This window comes from Pelodiscus sinensis, chromosome 11, assembly GCF_049634645.1.
Source record: "Pelodiscus sinensis isolate JC-2024 chromosome 11, ASM4963464v1, whole genome shotgun sequence".
NCBI classification, from domain to species: Eukaryota; Metazoa; Chordata; order Testudines; family Trionychidae; genus Pelodiscus; species Pelodiscus sinensis.
Window position 1 is genome coordinate 16,252,793 of NC_134721.1, and position 21,744 is coordinate 16,274,536.

Below are 21,744 nucleotides of genomic sequence, written 5' to 3' on the forward strand. Positions count from 1 at the left end.
AAGCAGTAACAATTACAGCATTGTAATCACTTTAGAGCAGTTGTTTCAACTTTTGGTGGCATGCAAAAATGTATTTGAACAATAATGGGGAAAAAAATAAACCGTGGGCCGTGCCCAGCTTTCAGAACTGAAGGGATTATGTTATCTCTGTGTTAATTGTAATGTCACTGAAAGGATAATGATCTTAAACTTACATTGTATCTTTCCTCCTAAAAAATCCCAGAACACTTTACCAACATAAAAAACCCCTAAATATAGGATGAAACAAGACAGCTGATTGACAGTACCGGGCAATGGGAAATGAAAAATCCCATATCTAATTGAAACATTGGGAGTCATGAAGAGGGATATAATATAATTATCCATATTGGAATCTGGCCAAGACATCAGTGCTAAAACCCCTCCTCCTGCCAAGAGAGAGATTGTCATAAGAGCATGTCTTTTATGTTTCATCTCAGAATAAGCATATAAATTACTTTGCCCACTTCTCTAACCTTATAGTTACATCATCCTCTGCCAGTTGACTCCTCTTCCCTAATTTTCACTTCCTCTCCTTCCTACTCCCTGCTGTTGGGGTGAAGAGTTTGCTCTCTCATTCATCCTGCCCTGATGGCTGGGAACTCTTTCCCTCCACCCCAAGCCACTGAGTCACTTCCTCTCATTAAACGTCACCTGCTAACCTTCCTCTATAAGACTCTCTCACATTCAGAGTGATTGGTGTTTAGGCTAAAGACAGGGGTCCTAGGAGCAGGGATACTAAAACATGATGGTCAATATCCCTACTGCATATACATATCCCTTATCATTATCACATCCAACAATGTCACAGCAGCCTCTGAGGCAGTAAAGAAAGATTATCTCCTCATAAGACGTACCTACAATTAATACCAAACAACTCAATGTTGTGAGTGTTGCTACTGTCCATCCCTGTACTCACAATACAGTTTTTCTCCTTGTTTCTCTTTTCTTCTTTCACGCTCCAAGGGCCTGAAGCCACTGCCAATCATGAGTACTCAGCACCTGGCAGGATCAGGGAAAAGCTACTCTGAAATAGGATGCCAACAGCTTATAGCACTAACCAGCCATGGCTGTTTCCTTCTCTCTCATTATGTGGCTGATGGTAAGAATTGATAGTATTTTAAAAGTTAGCTAATCAGCAAATGCAGAAATAATTCTGCTCAGAATAGATCTGATTTTGGGGAATGTTGGTGACATGAGTCAAGGTTTTTGTCATGAGTGGATTATAATAATTGTGGTATAAATGTCGCACTAAAACAAACAAGAGTTGTGTGACTAGCTGCTGGTGAATCCAGAATGAAAGGTCAGAAATTAGATTGTGAATATGTTGCTGTGATCACATGTGTTTGCTGCCATCTCTTTTGGTACCAGGGGTGGTTGTGCTATGATGTGATCAGAAAGCGCTATGCAATAGTTGAAACTTGCCGACCAATTTTCAGTATTCTCGACGTTATCCTGCTGCAAATTTGTGGATTGGGTGCTGCAAATGCAACTGCCAGAATCGTGGTCTTATGATCAGGCTCAGTTCTGACTTGCTGTAGTATCTGAGGTCAGAGGGGGGAGTCCTGGATGGGGGCCAGAGAAGCTGGATGTGGGTGTATCTCATGAATGCTCCCCGTGTACAGGAGGGCACTAAGTGCAAGATGAGCTGTTCAGAGGAAATCTGTGTACAACAGTGCAAACCACACAAAGCTAAGATGCCTCTCAAGCCTCCTGGCTTGCTTCAGGATGTTTCCTAGGCCTCCACTGAGAGATCAGATGATAGAACTGCTGCTAAGCTCACCCCAAGGGAATGAACTTTGTTCTGCTTCAGGGCTGGTGCATAGAGGGGCCCATCTACTTCTTGCTTTGTGAGTACAGTTTCAGTCTCAGACTCACCAGGACTATTTCTGGGCTTGGGGAGTATTGCACATGCATATGCTGACCCTGGTGAAAGAGGTCTGATTGGCCAAACAAGGTGCTGTTCTACCATATATAAGTTTGGCCCCAGTTTGGCAGCAGAGGGGATGGAGATCTTGACTCTCAGGCTGGTAGGATATGTCAGTGCTGCAACCTGAAACAGGCTAGATGGAAAAGCTTTGGCTTGGCGAGAGGGCTGTTACCCCCACCATTTCCCTTTTAGACTGTTTGGCTGGTGGGGTATGTGTATCTTCTTTCTTGTCAAAAACAAGATTCTTGTCCTGTTGGAAGGTACATGCTTCTTTCACCATCTACAAACCTGGGGAATGGCAGAAACTCAGTTTAAAGACCTTTCATACTGCCTCTTACCCTATCTTAATAGGACAAAAGGCAGCATCTGATTTTCATTCATGCAATTGATATAACATTATTCATTTTAATTAGACAGTAATTAGACTAGTCAGCAATAAACAGCTGGAAAAGATCTTTACCATCACCTTGGGTTTAACATTTGTGAGGTTATGTACAAAAAAAAAAAGGGTAAGTTTAATATCTTAGCGGTATAATTTAGGAACTAGTCCAGCATTTCCATGTGTAATATAGCAGGGTGTATGGTTGCTTTCATGAAATTTTCCTCTGATACTTTTCTTGTTAAAATACCCAATAGAAACACAAGCTTCTTCCAGAGAGTTTCCTTCCCAAATTGTGAGGTTTTGAATAGTGTGAGTGAAATGTAAAAATTTTTCTGCATAGACAGTCGTGCGTGATTTTGTAATAGGTGTGGTAACCTCTGGGGTTATGGAATGTCGTACTTGTAGAAGTTGCTACATGAAGAATAAAAGGATTTATTCAAGGTGCTTCTGAGACGAGGTACAAATTATTCTGATGAAAATGCAAATATTAATTCAAAATACCAAAATCATGGTATTTGCTGTTGTTGTTGTCTTCAAATTTCATTACAAACCAAGTAATGAGCCTATTTCTGTATTTTAAAAACATCCAATAAAGTGCAATAATGTTCTGAGTGAAGCATGGATCAAATCTGGTTGAGAATATGGCTTTGCATTGAAAACATGCAACCAAGTATGTGTTTCAATTATTTCAAAGGAGCAAATAGCCATGGAGATTGTGAAATCTCTATTACTTAGCCATAAAGTCTTGCATATGTAACAGCATGCATTTTTTACACCAATAAGGAAAAAATCTATACATTAGCAAAATTTTAATTCTGCATTCTACTGGGGCTTTTTCAGTATCTCTAATTCAGAAAAAAACGTGATAATGCAAGAGCAGGTCATGTGACACCTGCAACTACATAGCAACAAGAAGTCATTGGGATCGACTGAACTGGCCCCATTAGTCAGCAGCCTGACATCTGCTGTGACAGGGGTTGTACTGGAAATCTGGAGGAGGTTTCATGATGGAAGATCAGGCTAAATAAAGGTTTCCCACCTCCATAGTTCCGGCAGCTGAATTTCAACAGTGCATCTAGTCACAATATGATACACTTATTAAAGCACACACACACATACACACAGTGATCCTCAAACCACTCTAATTTTGGTGTTGATATGGACTACAGGGTGGCAGCCAAAATAATTAATGATGAGATGATCTTAGGATAGTCTGTGGCATTTTTCCTTCACAAATATCAGAGAAGATAATCTGTAGAACAGTTCTTCTTCGGTTGGTTAGCACTGCTGCCGTTCATCCATGAGACAGGACTGCAGGAGTCACTTTTATTTGTCTTTGTCCATGTGGGGGGACTGCCTTGTAGCAAGGCCACAGAACCACAGAATATCAGCAAAATTAGGTTAGTAAAACTCTGAATATCCTGATCAAGCCAAACTCCAAGCAGCCATAGCAAAAGTTGTCCCTCTTGGAGAGCTAATAAAGTCAGTGAAATTTTTCTCTTCCCTACAAAGATTGTAAGGAGCATTCCTTAAAAAATAAAAAGCAGTAACTTAAAATACTGATGTAGGTAACAGAAATGCAACCATCATTATTATTTGAATTACCAAAGTGCGTAGGAACCCTAGGCATAAACCACCACTCTGTGGTAGGTGCTGTACAAACACAGAACAAAAAGACAGTCCCTGTTCCAAAGAGCTTACAGTCTAAGTCTAGGACAAGAGACACACAAGATGGATACAGAAAAAGATCAAGGTCATTAGGGATTTGATCTGAGGGTGGGGACTTTTTATACCACATTGGTTTAGTTACTGAGTAAGCATACATGGCGGCACATAATGCTAGCAGATCTTTTGGAACCAGCTTAGACATTTATGCAATTTATCAAAGTTGATCTAATTAAGTTTCATATCCTCTATCCATTTTAGTTAATAAGCTACAGGCAATAAATGGTTCAGTGTGACATATGTTTCACTGCAAAATAACATATTTTATATATATATTTAATTCCGACTACAAAATTTAGGTCTGCCCGTGAAGGAATAATTCCTTTCTAAACACATACTGGATGTATACTAGACATATTACTTCTGAAAGAATCCTGTGCAAAAAATTAAAAATTATGCACCAAAAAATTGAAAATATTGTGCACAATATTTTAAAATTCTGCATATTTGTCAAAAGGACGCAATAGAGTCACGCTGATTTCAATTTTCTCAGTGATTTATTTAAACTACAACACAATGGATGGCAAATGGGAGTGAGGAGCACTGGAGGAAATCCCAAAGCTCCTTTCCTAATAGTAATATAGCTAGGTTTGAACCTTTATTTCTAATTATTAGCCATATGCTCACTGTTACATCATAGGCAACTACAGGGCAAATGAGGGCCAGGGAATCAAACTCACAACTTATATTGGCTACCCAACATCGCCGGAAAGGTCAGTAGCAAATAGTTCAGGGAGCACACTTGGATAGGAAATTTTTACAGTCCAAAAATTTAGACCAGTTTGAATCACCAAAGCACCATAAGCATTTTAAAATCCATACTGTCCGTTACACTACTGTGGCAATGTAAAGGAACCGTGTCACTTTTATGTGTTTTTTACTCCTTGGGGAATTCACAAAGGGAACGGGAACAATTCACTAAGCAGCTCCAGCCCCAGAGTGGTTGGGGGAGGAGCCGCTGGTGCTTGTGGCTCCAGCAGCTGTAGCAATGATGCTGGCGGATCCCCACCCATCTTGCCTCACTGCAGGAATTAAGTTTAGCCCCACAGCATGCAGGGTGGGGAGAGGAGCCGCCGGTTCTTGGGGCTTCAGCGGTTGAAGCCCTGAGCACTGGCGGCTCTTTCTCACCCCCTGCTGCAGGGCAAATACAGGACACCAGGAACAGACCATAAATATGTGACTGTCCCAGTGAAAATGGGATGGATGGTTACCCAAAGGAAAACAAAAACTTGTTTAAAAGAAACAACCCCACAGCACTACATGCCTACACCCCCTAGCCATACATTTCACATGGTATACTTGAAGGCTATGTCTACACTGGCAGCTTCTTGTGCAAGAACAGCTGTTCTTGTGCAAAAACTTCCCTGCTGTCTACACTGCACGCAGGTTCTTCCTCAAGTAAATTTACAGTATAGTGTTGTAAAACAGGGCTTCTCCCGGAAGAGTTATTCCTCTCCCCACGAGGAATAAGCCCTCTTGCGCAAGAGCACTTCCACAAAAGGGCAGTGTAGACAGGCAACATGAATTTCTTGTATAAGAAGCCCCTATGGTTAAAATGGCCATCAGAGCTTTCTTGCGCAAGAGAGTGTCCACACTGCCATGGATGCTCTTGCACAAAAGCACATCTCTTGCGCAAAAGCACATGCCAGTGTAGATGCGCTCTTGTGGAAGACTTTTTGCGCAAGAACTCTTCCGCAAAACAGTTCTTGCGCAAGAAACTGCCAGTGTAGATGTAGCTGAAATGTTTTGATACAATTACATATTTTCCCAAAAATGCTACTGAGAACTTTTGCTACATCCAGCCAACTCCTAATCTGTCTCATAGTAACTTGAAATGGATAATGTTTTATTTATATTTATGCACATAAATACATATTCCTTAAAAAAATGAATTAATGCACGAGACAGAAGTGCTCTATTTGTGAAATGGGTGTGGCATGAACATCAGCAATGATAGCCTTGCCTATGCCATTCCAAAACACTGTCCTGGAGCAAATGTCCAAAAGGGTAGGAGGATAAGAGAGTGTTCATATTTATTCAATGAGTAGGACAACCAGCAAAGGTACTGAAGAAGTATAACCTGTAATAGCATATTTTGGGTTGTTTTTGCAATTCTTATTAGTGGGAGTTTGGGTACATACCACAGTGATTATATATATACTGGATCCACCTCATTTTTAGTTAACTAACTTTTATTCATGCTGAATGGTGTCACAGTTGAATTAGTGATTTACAACTCTGTAGTCCACAGCCAATTCCTCAAGCCAGTGGTAGCAGCAGTTCAATCAGGAAGGGAAAATGGATCCACTAGCCTTCATAATCAGGTGTCCATTCCAGAGACTTCTCAAAAAAGGGGGGAAATAATGGTGCTTAGGATAACTTTAAATGCAAAATATTCTAGGCCTCTGGCAAATGCACAGATGAACAAGTTTACAGTCACTGTGGGATCCAGAATGAAATGATGCCTGTCATGCATAATGTCTCCTCAAGTAATTAGCACATGCTCTGCACCCTAATGAGAACCTGTTCCATTTTCTAATCACTGACTCTGCTGCTCCTTGCCTCCTGCCTTCCTCTGACTTCAGTGCTGTTCTTTAGAAAATGTATCTGGCACAAAGGCTACGGTCTGTTGGGGGTGGGGGACCCATGAAGGATGATGTTGGAAACCAGAAATGTAGCTATGTTGTTATGCTTAATATCTTCTAATTCAGTAATGAACTTCCAATCTCATCCATGCAGAATGACAAGCCAGCTTCCTCCTAGAAATGTGTCCTCCCAAAGGTTTCCTGTCACAACAGCTGGATCCTGATGGATCTTCATTCGTAAATATGTTCCATAGGAAACTGCAGCTAGAACCTGTGCTTTTCTGAAAAAGCAGCAGCAAGCAGTATAATGAGAGACTCTCTCTCCTAACATAAATATAACATCAAATGAAAGAAGCAGAGCTCAGGGACCAGGTGATTCACATTTTTGCACTTTCTTTCCAGCAGGAGCCAAGTCCCTAGACTTTTCCAGAATGGAAATCAGACAATTTTTTAAGGGTGCATCTACTCATCAGCATTATTTCAGAATAATGGCCGTTATTCTGAAATAACAATGCGAGCGCCTACACAGCAATTCCGTTATTTCAAAATAAATTTAAAAAAAACAGTTGGTTTATTCCAATTTCTGTAAACCTCATTCTATGAGGAATAACGCCTGTTCTGAAATAGCTATTTCAGAATAGTTGTAGTGTGGACGCTCCACTGCTGCTATTTCGAAATAGCTCCTCCCGAGAGCCATTCAAACTAATTACTCCTCAGTGCCTTCTGGGGCTTTAAATCGAGGTAGCATGTCTACATTAGGGAAGCCTGCCTCAGACTAATTTTGAGGCTTCCCTGTAGTGTAGACATGCTATTTTGAAATAAGCTATGTTAGATTATTTCTTCTGGAATAGCTTATTTTAAAATCCGCAGGAAGTGTAGACATACCCTAACTGGGCCTAGGAGTCAACACTAGAGGCTGTGCGTAAGTGTGTAATGAAAAAGTGCTGTATGGGAGGGGAGTTCTGAAAGGCAACATTTGTCCTCCTACCCCACAACTCCAGGATGAGAGGTTTACATCCAGCAGAATCTCCATGGCTGTGGCACTCCATGGCTCAGGGTCTATTGATGAGGAACATGACTTGCAGGTTTCACTGAATAGATCAGTAGTCACCAAGCAGTAGATCGGGATCTACCGGTAGATCTAGGAGCCTCTGGCAGGTGATCCTGACTGGCTTAGCAAAGAGACTATCAAGGGCCAGCACTTCAGCTGCCCTTTCCCCCCATTGCTGCTCCTTTCCTGCCCTTCACCTTGGGGCCTTCCTACTTCCTGTGCAGGACAGGGGAGAGATAGGAGGAGTGCTGATGTCATGGTGCCCCTTTTGTCCACAAAGCAGAGAGGGGCACAACAGGACTTGGGATGGAATTTGCTGGCTACTTTAGGGAGTAGGGCCAGGGCAGGGATGAGCCTGCTTTAGCCCCACTGCACCACCATCCAGAAGCAACCTAAGGTAAGCAGTGCCCAGCTGGAGCCCACATCCCTAACTCCTACCCCAGTCATGAACCCCAAACCTTGAGCATCCCTGCATCCGAATGCCATCACAGAGCGTTCTCCTCGAACCCATTCCTACATCCCAACAGCCTGCCCCAAGAGCAACTGAGCTCCTCTCACACTCCAGATCCCTTAATCTGCACCCCAACTCTCTGCCCCAGTCTGGTGAAAGTGAGTGAGGATGAAAGAGGGAGGAAGATGGAGCGAGCAGGGGTGGAGCTTCAGCGAAGGGGCAGGAAGGAGGCGGAGCAAGGATATTTATATCTGAGGTAGATCTTGGACTGCACTTAAATTCAAAAAGTGATCTCGTGCTTAAAAAGGTTAGAGACCCCTGGAATAGATTGTCTTAGCCAGCTAAGCCACACCTTTTGCAGCCTACTGTAGAGGGGTCATGAATGACACTATGTTCACGAGCCAGCAGCCCAGACTAGCTACTTTCTTATCTCAGAAAGGTCCCTGACCACTGGATTTGGGAGGGTGGTGTTGCAATAAGCCAAACTTTTGTAGCACTGCAATCCCATGTGCTAGAGAACAATGCAACGCATTCAAATTTGGCCATGTTACCTTCCTCTCACCCACATCCAGCCACGATGGAGGGTGGCCAGGCCAATTATGAGTGAGTGGCATTATGACCTAATAAGTCTCAGAGGGGTAGCTGTGTTAATCTGGATCTGCAAAAACAACAAGGAGTCCTGTGGCACCTTAAAGACTAAAACAGATTAATTTTGGACATAGGTTTTCATGGGTAAAAACCATTTCATCAGAATGCATTTTTTACCCATGAAAGCTTATGCCCAAATAAATCTGTTAGTCTTTTAAGGTGCCACAGGATTCCTCATTCTTATTGTGATGCGATGTGTGGGATTGCAGTACTACTCAGATTTGGCCCAGGCGTATGTGTTGGGGTTCTGACTAGGCCAAAGTTGAGTGACACTGCAAGGTGGCAGTGCTGCTCATTGGAATTTGGTCTATGCTGTGTGAGTATGGGCCTGTCAATGGGAGTGAACAGAGCTGCTGGGCAGCCAGGGGCAGGAGTTGTCCTAGACTGGGATGGGAGTAGAACTCTGAGCTGGGGGGCACTGATCAATGCTAATAGAAGAGGGGCTTGGGAGAATGGGCAGTGCTGAGGAACTGGGGGTGGAAGGTTGGAGACAAGTGGGGCCATTGGATGGAGTGCGGGATTGGGGGCAGGAATGTTGGAGTCTGAGGATGGTGGGGCTGACGGGTTGGGTCTGTGGTGATTAGGATGTATGGGCTGGGGAGGAGAGGGACTCTTAGGATAAGTGGGAGCCAGTGAGGGGTTACTGGAATATGTGTACAGTGGAATGGGCATTAGGAGGGTTGTTGTGTTGGCTGGAGTATATATGTTGAGGCACTTTACTGTATGGTCCTTACCTATGCCATACGGGACTGGCAACAGTTGAAGCTGAAGCTAGAGTACTGTGCTGTTCAGATTTGGCCTGGGCACTCCTCCATCATATGGGGGATTTCTTTAATCTGCAGCTGGAGCGAGAGCCTCAACTAATGTAACAAGCATATTTCCACTGCCTTTAGTGGAGTCATGCCAATTTACACCAGCTGAGGATCCAGCCCAAGATCTTATTTAATCTACCTCTGCATTGAAAGCATTTAAGGTCTAAATTTAGGCCTAAAAGAGTGAGAAGCAACTGATCAGCGACACATCAGTATGTGTGCTATGCTGCTGACTTTCCCTACCTTACTTATCCCATTATATTAAGGTTCTAACAAAGATTTTCTCCATCTAGCCCATACCATATCCAATGTACTACTGATGCATGTGCTTGTAGAGTATGTGAGCATGTGCCTGGGGAGGAAAAAAAAGAGCAATTTCAATAGAAAAACCTTTTCAACCATAAAAACCTTAAGGAGATGACAAACTGACACGAAGTCTCATGTCACTAGAAATGTTTATACTTCTGTTCTGAAAGCTATACAGAAAATATTGGGCCAGAACCTGAACTAGTATAAAGTGGCATAGTTCTGTAGACTTTAGTAGAGCTACACTGATTTACCCCAGATGAAGAGCTAGCATATTTACTGTTGTGAAGATTAAGTTGTATAATATAAATAGGCAGATAATCTGGGATGACATTTTTATTAGGAGATATTAGGGATAGCCTGTCCCAGTATTGTAGCATATCTGCCATTTCGTACAGGAGTACACATTCTTAGGGCAATATAGTTTCTCTTTAGTAGTATTTTGATAGTTTGTCTTTTGGTGAAGATGACTTAGAAGAACGCAAAGAAGAAGGGTGCCCTGTCAGAAAGGCCCTTCCAGCATGTACTGAAACATACAATTCTCTATTCCTTTATTCTGCCTTGTTCTACAGCATGAATTCTTCTATTTTTCCTAACTCACTTTGAATTCTGCAAAGAAGTAAATACACTGCTTGGTAAACATAACATGGTGTTCTGGGCCACACCTTTAAATACAAGAAATAGGAGGGCTCAAAAAATTATTAGATTTGAATGATCATGGTAACTAATGGTCTGAATTGTGCATGAACTAGATTCCTAAGACAGGAAAACAGTGGTTTGCCTGCTCTTAAGTTTGGTATCACAGTCAGACAAATGTTAATTTCCACCCTCGTGTATTCTATTAAAAGGATGGCATCTTTTAAACCATGCTACTATTACATAATTGTAAGTTTGTGGTTTTAGACGCAATACTATCAACGAAGCTTGGAACTCTAAGAGAAGACAGTATTCAACATAGAAGAAATTAGGTTGGAATGCGTTTTGCCTAGGTTAAAAATTTAGTCCCAAATATTTAAGGCACATCGTTCAACGGACCCCTAAATAAATATTTTGGCTCCAGCAGGAGATCTTCAAACGTGGGAAGCAGAGTTAGGTGCTACGTTCCCAGTAAAAATCAATGGAAACTGGGTGCTTCACTTCCATGTGTGCCTTTGAAAATCTTCCTTTTAATGCAGTGGCCTGATTTGCAGATGTACCGAGTGCTTACCGTTCCCCTTGACTTAAGAAGGACTGATACCTGCTGAACAGTTCAAACTTATATTTGGTCCAACTATGATCTCTTAAGGGCACAGTCCTTCTCCTCCAACACACACCCTACAATGGGGATCTAGGAGGGGCATGATATAAGTTCTTCTGACAGCTCTTAGTAGGCCAAAGAATCTTCTCACACCAGCAGCAGTCCCTGGAATTGATTCTCTGCCTTCCAGTTTAAGGATCTTTTATGCTAAAACATAAAGGGGCTTAAGCACAACAGAGAATTAGGCTACCCAGCTATATGTAGTGCAAAATTATAAAATTATACAAATGTAAACACACTTATTATTATGGCCCTACCAAATTCAACGAGAAGTCCTGTGGCACCTTATAGACTAACAGATATATTGGAGCATAAGCTTTTGTGGGCAAAGACCCACTTCATCAGATACATGATTCAGACTAACACGGCTAACTCTCTGATACTTGCTACCAAATTCAGAGTCTATTTTGCTCAATTTCACAGTTATAGGCTTTTTAAAATGGCAAATTTCATTATTTCAGCTATAAGAATGGCCATTCGGGGTCAAAGCAAAGGTCCATCTATCTCAGTATCCTGTCTTCCAAAAGTGGCCAACGCCAGGTGTCCCAGAAGGAGTGAACAGAATCATCACATGATTCCTCTCCTGTCATTCATTCCTAGCTTCTGACAAACAGAGGCTAGGGACACCATTCCTACACATCCTGGCTAACAGCCATTGATGGACCTAACCTCCATGAATTTAGCTGGCATTTTTTTAACCTTGTTAAAGTCCTGATCTTCATAATATCCCCTGACAAGGAATTCCAAGGGTTGACTGTGCGCTGCGTGAAGAAAAATTTTCTTTTGTTTGTTTTAAACCTGCTACCTATTAATTTCATTTGGTGACCCCTAGTTCTTAGGTTATGGGAACAAGTGAATAACTTTTCCTTTTTCACTTTTTCTGCACTAGTCATGATTTTATAGACCTCTATCATATCCCCCCTTAGTCACCTCTTTTCTTAGCTGAAAAATCCAAGTCTTTTTAATCTCTTCATATGGGAGCTGTCTGAGACCCCTGATAATTTTTGTTGCCCTTTTCTGAACCTTTTCCAGTGCCAACAGATCTTTTTTGAGACGAGGCGACCACATCTGTACACAGTATTCAAGATGTTGGTGTACCATGATTTTATATAGAGGCAATAAAATATTTTTGGTCTTATTCTCTTTATGAAGAGAGGCTAAAGCAACTGAGACTTTTCAGTTTGGAAAAGAGGAGATTGAGGGGGGATATGATAGAGGTATATAAAATCATGAGTGGTGTGGAGAGGGTGAATAAAGGAAAGTTATTCATTAGTTCCCATAATATAAGGACTAGAGGACACCAAATGAAATTAATGGGTAGCAGGTTTAAAACTAATAAACGAAAGTTCTTCTTCACACAGCGTGTAGTCAACCTGTGGAACTCCATTCCAGAGGAGGCTGTGAAGGCTAGAACTATAACAGAATTTAAAGAGAAGCGAGATAAATTCATGGAGGTTAGGTCCATAAAAGGCTATTAGCCAGGGGGTAGGAATGGAGTCCCTGGCCTCTGTTTGTCAGAGGCTGGAGATGAGTGGCACGAGACAAATCGCTTGATCATTGTTTTCAGTCCACCCCCTCCAGGGCACCTGGCGCTGGCCACTGTTGGCAAACAGGCTACTGGGCTAGATGGACCTTTGGTCTGACCCAGTATGGCCATTCTTATGTATTCTCTATCCTTTTTTAATTATTCCTAACATTCTATTTACTTTTTTAACTGCTGTTGCACACTGAGTGGATGTTTTTAGAGAACTATCCGTAATTACTCCAATCTCTCTCTCTTGAGTAGTTGTAACTAAATTAGTTTTTATCATACTGTATGTATAGTTGGGATTATGTTTTCCAATGTACATTACTTAACATTTATCAACATTACATTTCATTTGCCATTCTGTTGCCCAGTCACTTAGTTTTGAGAGATCTTTTCGAAGCTCTTCACAGTCTGCTTTGGTCTTAACTATCTTGAGCAGTTTAGTATCATCTGCAAATTTTGCCACCTCACTGTTTATCCCTTTCCCCAGATCATTTATAAATAGGCTGAATAGACTTGGTCCCAGGACAGACCCTTGGGGAACCCCACTATTTACCTCTCTCCATTCTGAAAGCTTACCATTTATTCCTCCCCTTTGTTTCCTGTCTTTTAACCAGTTATCAATCCATGAGAGGACCTTCTCTCTTATCCCATGACAAATTACTTTACTTAAAGGCCCGTCACCAAAGGGGCCTTTAAGGGGGTAATTGTAGGGGTTCTGACCCAAAAAGGAGTTGTGTGGGGATCACAAGGTTATTGTATGGGGGTTGTGGTATTGCCAGGAGCGGCCAGAGGCCGGATGCAGCACCTTGCACTCTAGGCAGGGCGGTGCAATCAGTGCCCCTGCCTGAACGGCCGTCTATGACCATAACGTCATCATTGGGCGCCCTGGCCAGCGGTGCCCTAGGCAGCTGCCTAGCTCGCCTAGGCTCACGGGCCACCCCTGGGTATTGCTACCCTTGCTGCTGGCAGGAGTGTTGCCTTCAGAGCTGTGCAGCTGGAGAATGGTGGCTGCTGGCTTGGAATTGAACTCTGAAGGAAGAGGTACTGCTAGCAGCTGTGCAGAAGTAAGGATGGCAGGATATTGCCACCCATATTTCTGTGCTGCTGCCTGCAGAACTGGGCCCTTAACAGCAGCTGCCACTGTCTGGTCACGCAGATCTAAAAGCAGCAGTAGAGAAGAAAGGCATGAGTATGGTATTACCATCCTTACTTCTGCACTGCTCTGGCAAGGGGCACTTTCAGAGCTGGGCAACCGGCCAACATTACAACCACTGCTCGTCAATTGCCCAGCTTTGAAGGCAGGACAGATTTAAGGATGGCAGTACAGTGATCCTCCTAAAATAACTTTGTCCCCTTGTAACTCCCTTTTGGGTCAAGACTCCCAATTTGAGAGAGCTGGTCTCCCATGTGAAATTTGTATAACATAGGATAAAAACACACATAAGACCAGATTTCACAGTCCGTGTCATGTTTTGCATGGCTGTGTATTTGCTAGGGCCCTACTTATTAACTTCATAAAGGCAAAATAAAAAGAAGAAACATCAGACCTAGATGCCATGTGATCCTGAATTTATGATGTCTTTTATAATGCTCTCGCTGGCTCACAATTTTGTGGATAACCTCCAACCATGAAAATCCAGCAAACAGAATCTAAAAGTAGAGTTTAAAGAAAGTGAGAGAAAAGCAAAGTTATCATTAGACAAAGACTGTATAACTAAGGAACACAGACTCAACACCTGGAGATCAGTGGGAATAATATTTGTTCCAAAAACTATGACAGGGTGGGAACAGAGAATTACTTGACGCAGAGGCTAAATGAATTCATACACAGCAACCCTGGACACCATATGGCCTCAATTAGACATTAGTCCTTAGCTGTATCTTACCAGCTGGTTGCTCACTGTCACATTCTTAAATCAAACAATTATTTTCCTATCTGGGGACCTGAGGCACCTGATGTCATCATTGCTCAAAGCTTGTAAAATGACACATCTGTTTTCCATTTTGGTATTAGGTGAGAATTCATGTGAGGACTTTTGCTGTGTACATGACACACCAGTACAAGTTGAAGATGCACTAAGATTCTTGTGGGAGGGAACCTTAGCTCCTGAGGTTCCACTCAAAGCTGCTAATATAGTTATGACCAAACTATTTTAAAACTCAATTACATAAAGCATGATGGGCACCATCATGAGTTATGCCTATCAACAATGGGTCTTTTTCTTAAGGAAACTCTGCATTCGGTTTATTTTTTTTTTAAATTTATCCCATTTCAGTTGTAATTTCTACTTAATTATAGAACTCTCCGCCTGTGGTTGGTAGTTAGATTATGCTCTTATTAGGAAATATGACTGCAGGACTGTAATTACATCTGCATCTTAATACTACAAATGATATTGTTTCACATCTAATGACTGTGGTGAGCAAAAGTCCATAACATTTCAATTATGCACAAACCCACCATGAACACTGCATACTCTAGGTTTCTCTAAGGCATATTACAGATGAATTTACAGAGGCAGTTATATCTCCACATCATGAAACACTTCTAGTTCAGGTTACAGATGGGACCTCCTAAAAATTCAACAAGATTCTGATCCAGAGGGTTGTTTTTTTATAGAGAAAATTACCTGTGATACTGTCTTGGATATAGATCCAAACTTCAATGATGCCAGTGTATTTTAAATCCAGATGGTTTTCTTGTTGGAGTGCCCAGGAAATGTTTTAATTATGTGCAGTTTGTCTGACCTATATGGTTGCAGGAAGCAGCCCTTGCATTACTAAACACAGATAACACAACACACTGCCACACCTTTCTCCACTGCCTTTTTCTTCCTGCAAAAGTTATGCTAATACCAGGTGTCTTCTTTCGTCTTCCACTGAGCAGACAGCACACATATCAGTCAACCACGTGTATGCTTAGCTCCCAGCACATCAGAACAAGTGTAGCATTCATTTATAAAATCTCCTTCATATTGGTGCTGCCTAAGGGACAGGCAGCTCAGAAATCCTCTTTTAGAAAACTCAGACACCCCACCTATCCACGTACAAATGGCATGGAATGTTAAACAAATTCATATAAATAATGTGGAGTTGTTCTTCTCTATTATCACTAAAGAGAGTTAAGGTCATTCTAGAATTCTGTTCCCTGTCCTCTAGTAACATTTCAAACATGCAGCCCATATTTTGGTCTAGGGAGCTTCTTTTACAAATTTGCTTCTGTTTATTTTCATGTCAAACCCCTACAAATAGTGCTTAATGTGTCCTTTATATTAATATAATTCACATTACAGGCAAGTTCCTTTTAACGGATGAGCAGTCATCCCACACTTTGCTCAAGAGGCAGTATCTGAGGTCGAGAGGTCAAAGAGTTAGTAGCCTGGTCCACTGGCATTGTTCTTCTTTTTCTTCTTCCTGTATGTGCAATGTGGGAAGCAATGTGGGCTGAAGGATGTGCTGGCTGTGAGAGGCTCCGTATATTTTTATTTTAAATGTTCCGCAGATCCCCTACAGTACTGTCGGACCACAGATTGGGAACCAGTGATCTAGAACATTGTTTCTCAAACAATGGTATAAGTACCCTTGCGGGTTCTCGAGAGAAATCTGGGGGGTATGTCAACACAACTGAAATTTGGAGAAAACTGAATTTCTGTTTTAAGTTTTACAGCGCTTTATTATTTTTGTACTTTTTAACACCCAAAAATTTCATCGCCCGCCCAGCTACAATTAAGTTGTTTAAAACACAAATGTGTTGCAATGGTAGAAAAACATGTTGTGTGTGTATGAAAACTGTAGGTACTGGGGGTACTTATAATTTTTTTTGAAAAGGGGGTACTTTATAAAAAAAAAGGTTGAGAAACACTGATCTAGAACAATTTTATTGTATCCAAACCTCAAATTAGCTATGACAGTGATCAGTGCCATAGTAATCCTTACACACAAATAAAATTATTCCTAAGATTTTTTGGGAATCTTGTGATCACATATTCTGTCACACCCAGTTGTGCTACTGAAGTGGTGATCCACAAATAAATGAATTGAGAGGTGCCATATTTGGCTAGGTTAAATGTAAACCATGGTAAGTACCTGAAGATACACCAAACAGAACTAGATAAAAAACTATATCCGACGGTCTATGATGTAGTTAACTCATGCATTGCAACCTCATATATCCATCCGGTAGACTGATGATTGTGGATTCTCATAGACTCATCCATGACTATAATATTGAGAAATAACATTCCTAAGTCTCGTTCTTAGAGACCAACTGAGTCACTGATCCTTAACACTCAAAAATGGCATAATGAATGCTCCATTTACCAAGGAGCTTAACTGTTGCATACTGTCTTTGGTTTCCAGTAAAGCTGTCAGTACTTGATGAATGATGCTGTACTGTCTAGCTGACAACTCCCTGTTGCCTCCCTTAGCCCTTTTAAAATTTTTCTCACTGCAAAGACTGGAGCTGAGATCTGGGACCTGCCTGCATGGGAAAAGAATTGCCGCACCTACTTACTAAAGAATAAGCCTATCTTCCGCCACTCCCATGTAATGCAGACAGGACTACCTGTTAAATTAGAATTAAGCAGATCCCATATAAACCTTTTACTTCTGTAGAAAGTAATGAAGGTTTATTACATAGGACCTTACACTCAGCACTATATGCTGAGAACTAGCCACTTCCATTCCTCTCCTCTTACTCTGGATACCCTTAGCTTCCAAAAGGTTTTTGGTATTTGATGTGGCTGTTCTTTAACCTCCGGTGCCAGTAACATGAAACGAGACTGTTGGAAATGAGAGAGGGAGAGTCAGTTATTTGATTACAGCCCATGGGCACATGCCTGGCCTTCATGGGTATATTAAGTAAGAGACATTTTAAACAAAACCGCCCTCAGTAACCAAAGGTCTGAATCCACTACTGTCTGTTAACTCCCTGGATTCCCCACATATTCTTAAGAGTGTCAATGATTTGAAGAACTGTATTACTAACATCTGTAAATAACTATAAATCTCTGTTGGACACAAGTTATTATTGTTGTTATCCTATGGCATCAAATGCTCTACAACTACCATTGGAAATGCCAGATTGTCCCTTAATGGCTTTAGAAAATAATGCCATTACTTTTAACATTTCATTATAGCTTCAATCAGGCATTGTAAAAAAATCTGCCATGGAGAAATGGCTCTGCAAACAAAAATTAAAGTGACAAATTAATGATTGCATCAGCCCGTGAAAGCTGTGCCAGGCACTAGGAAAGTGTAATTTAATTCTCCCACAATCTAACTTGATGCCCAAGAATGTAATAACTTCATTTGGGACTCTCTTTCTAGGGGGGAATCCAAAATCCTTGGCAACTACCATTAAGGTCATCAGTGAAACCTGACAAGGCACATTATTTGGCAAACATACCAATAGTGAAAGAGCTAAATAATGGGGGATTACCTCTGATCCTGATTTCTAGCTCACCACCCATTCCAGGAATGTAGTGTCTCAAAGTACCTGTAAGAGTCAAACAACCAGTGGGCATGAATTTTTCCACATATATTTTTATTTTAAATCTAAAACTTAGAGGTGGTGAAAAGTATCTGCCCTTGAACCAAAATGCTAGAATTTGCCAGTAGCAATCCCCTACCATAACTCTACTTATTTCTATTGTTTAATAAAGACAAGTAAGAGAAGAATAAATGAAAGTATGTTAAAAGCTTAAAATTAAATAGCTATATCTATACATTATTTTTAAATGCCCTCACCTGTGGTACAAATAAGCTTAGAGCTTTAAACCAAAGGATTTTAATGCCTAATTTATTTTTCCACTCTTTATGCTATTTGTTTGCTTTACAAAACTCTGCTTTACCAATTAATCAGTTTCACTTTGTAATAAGTGTTAATGAATTTATTTAACAACAGCTGTAGATTAACATTAATAAAGACAATCTCTGCTTTTAAGAGCTTTCAATTTAAGGGCCTGATCCTGCAAGTGCTTATTCACGTGCTTAACTTTTTAGGCACCAGTAGTCTCTTTGAAGTCAATTGGACTACTCATATACTTAAATATATGCTTAAGTTTGCAAGATCGTGGCTGAAGGGCCCAACGCTGCAGAGACTTGAAATCAGTGAATTGATCATGACAGTGAATCCTATGCAGGCTTGGGCTATAAAACACATATGAGAGAACACTCAGTGAGAGAATAGTTAGCTTTGTTTTGTGGTTCTTGGTTGGTAGCTATACTGTACTGTTTAGGCTGCAGACACCACAGGGGAATTTTTCTTTCCTACAAGTAAGATTTTTACCAAACCTCCGCTTTGGGTCTACAATGACCTGACAGGGTTTCGTTAACTGAGTCACCTTCTAGTGTAACAAGTCTACAACTCTAAACCCCTTTAGCACTTTTGCCACCACACATGCATTTAAATGACAGTGTATCCGGAAATGAGCATGCCATCTTCTCTTACATAAATGCTGTCTCCAGTCTCTAGCAAAGTCTTTGCTGACTTCAAGATTCTAGCCACAGTGACTGTCACAGGACTCTCAGAGGAGATAGGGAAATCTTTGATAAACCTTGGCTGGTTTTGTTATTACCTTATCTAGTAAATATACCTTCTTTGGAGTGATCTGTCCTCTCCTTGTTTAGTATGCAGAGGAAATGACAACATATCCTCAAAACAACAAGCCTGCTTTTGCAGTTACACTTCACTATAATCATCCTAAGCATTTGTACAACAGCAGGCAGACAAAAGTCTTAAATGCTTGACAAAGATCAAAGAATTAAACCTCCCCAGACACCTATGAAATAGGTAAGAGTGTAATATTTCATAGCTGGTCCTAGTTCTCAGCTATTCTGCTCCTGCTCTTGGGGAATTCAGAGGCTGCACAGGGGAATCCTAGTTCCCAGTTAAAGGTTTCATGTATACATAAACATGTTGCTGCTTAAACTTAGCTGATTTCACTTTGCTGAATAAGCAATACCAGTAAGCAATGCTCCCTCTAATCTTTTCCATCAATGTGCAGAATGTGCACCTCCACTAGAAACAAAACCTACCTGTGGGCGCCCTGCGGCATTTCAATTTCTCCTGAGTGGCTGCACAATCACACAACTTAGAGCAGGGATTTTCAAACTTGGGTCACAGACCCGCCAGGGAAAGCCCCTGGTTGACCTGCAACACTTTGTTTACTCTAAAGCTCCACAGACACAGAGAGAACACTTTGACCCTAGTTTGAAAACCCCTGGCTTAGAGGGAACACTGCTGGTAAGTGCCTTATAGTGGGCCCATAATAGGCTCTTATGTCAGTAAAAGAATCATACATGCTTATGCTGATAAAAAACTTTCTCAATGTAGATCAGGCCTAAATTACGGTAGCCTCAGCCCTGAGATTGCTGTAATTATATACTCTGCTTCTCTGCCCCCTCCTTCCCCCTCACATCGCCTGTCACATTACCAGTTGTCTTAAATCAGCCACTGACTTGGACAACTGCTCCAAAGGAGCGCACCGCTGAATTCCAATTGTTGGTCACTCTGCCTTTGCCCTGGGTTCAGCTGCAATCTCCTCAGCCCAGACCATGTCTGAGTGCTACTCTGCTAATGCCAGAGTTCACACAAATCCCTGCACCCCTTAATACCAGTTATTCTCAGCGGCATTCCCAAGCCTGGGTATTTCCCTCTAACTGTAGAAATGCACATAGAAGATAATGCTGTTGGCCAAATTCTATGCTGCATTTTATCAAGCCATTAACCACTGCATTACTATAAAGTACAGACTTTAAAAAATAATTAAATTACCTGACAATAGATATGGCATGTTCTGTGTCTATTCCCACTGGAAAGCTGCTATTATTGCATAATAGCTCAGCGGTGGTAGCCAGTTTCTTTTAGTGGGTGGCAAAGTATTTGTCTGTAGTGGCATCAGGGGCCTTGTCCCAATCATTTCCCTGCTGTTTGCTGGGATTTTCAGTCAAAAGCACTCAGAAAATGCATTTTTAGCATATCAGCTTATGAATGTCTTCTCCTCGTCCTGTTTTACACCACTGAACATGGAGAATCAGCTAAATACGCTGCAGTCGGGTGCAGCCGACATGCTCTGCCTCTGCCGGTTTCCATGAACCTGGAGCACTGCCCACTCTGCTGGGAATAGTGCTAGGCACTGAGCCGCTTCAAAAGCCTTTTCCACGTACCAACTAATTCATCCAAACAACCCCTGTGAGGTAGATAAGTTAGGTTTTACTCTCCAACCTCCTATTTTACTGAGAGGGAAGCTAGAGCTCAGTAGTTAAGTGAGGTGCTTGAGGCCAAAGAAGTTGTCTTCTGACTAGGGAAGGGCATTAGGAGGGAGCATCTGGAGCGTCTGGTCTCCATAACCCCTAGACCTGCCACAACACCCTCTTCTGTGAGATCTCTGCAGTTCTACATGGGGGTCTCCCCAGCAATGTTACCTCTATTCTTTTTCCGCAGCGGGGCAGAATAAGTTTTATGAGCACTGCGGCATGTGCGGATGTGCACCACCAACAGGCACACATGCTGCCAGCGGTGGGGGCTGTGCTGCCTTTGAACCTCCCCATGGTGTGCAACCCATTTCTCAGCTTACAGGGAGCACTGGCCATCACCCAACCCTCCCCACCCCACCTCTGGACACCCCCTCTTCTGTCCCTCATGCCCTCCCCCCCCGCCACCTGTGACACCCCCGGGCGGGGACACCCAACCAGCCTGCCTCCCCGCTGCGCCACCCCAGGGTGAAGGCAGAGAAGCCAGGGCCCGCAGGTGCCACTTGCCCACGACTCCGCAGGGCCGGGGCGAAGGAGGGAGGCGCCGCGGAGGCGGGCAGGGCAGCCCGAGCCCCTTCGCTCGCTCCCCTCGCAGCCCGGCCCGGCGGAGCTGTCGCTGTCGCTGTCGCCCCATCACGTTCGGGCTGCTGCTGCCGCCGCCTGGCGTGCGCGGCGGGGCGCCGGGGAAGGCAGGCAGGCAGGCAGGGCGGGGAAGGGGGGAGGCGAGGCCGGAGCGCTGTCCGACACGTGAG

At 42.3% G+C, this 21,744-nt stretch overlaps 1 long non-coding RNA gene across 1 annotated transcript in view; it reads right to left on the bottom strand.

Annotated features, from left to right (window-relative positions):
* The window catches only part of LOC142830919 (uncharacterized), a 32,745-nt gene extending 11,029 nt beyond the window's left edge, over nucleotides 1–21,716 (bottom strand). The window contains exons 1-2 of the long non-coding RNA XR_012906463.1: nucleotides 15,367–21,716; nucleotides 14,284–14,386 (exon numbers count right to left, since the gene is read on the bottom strand). This is a non-coding gene — a long non-coding RNA (uncharacterized LOC142830919). The remainder of the gene's footprint in view (nucleotides 1–14,283; nucleotides 14,387–15,366) is intronic.
* Between the last annotated feature and the right edge of the window lie 28 nt (nucleotides 21,717–21,744).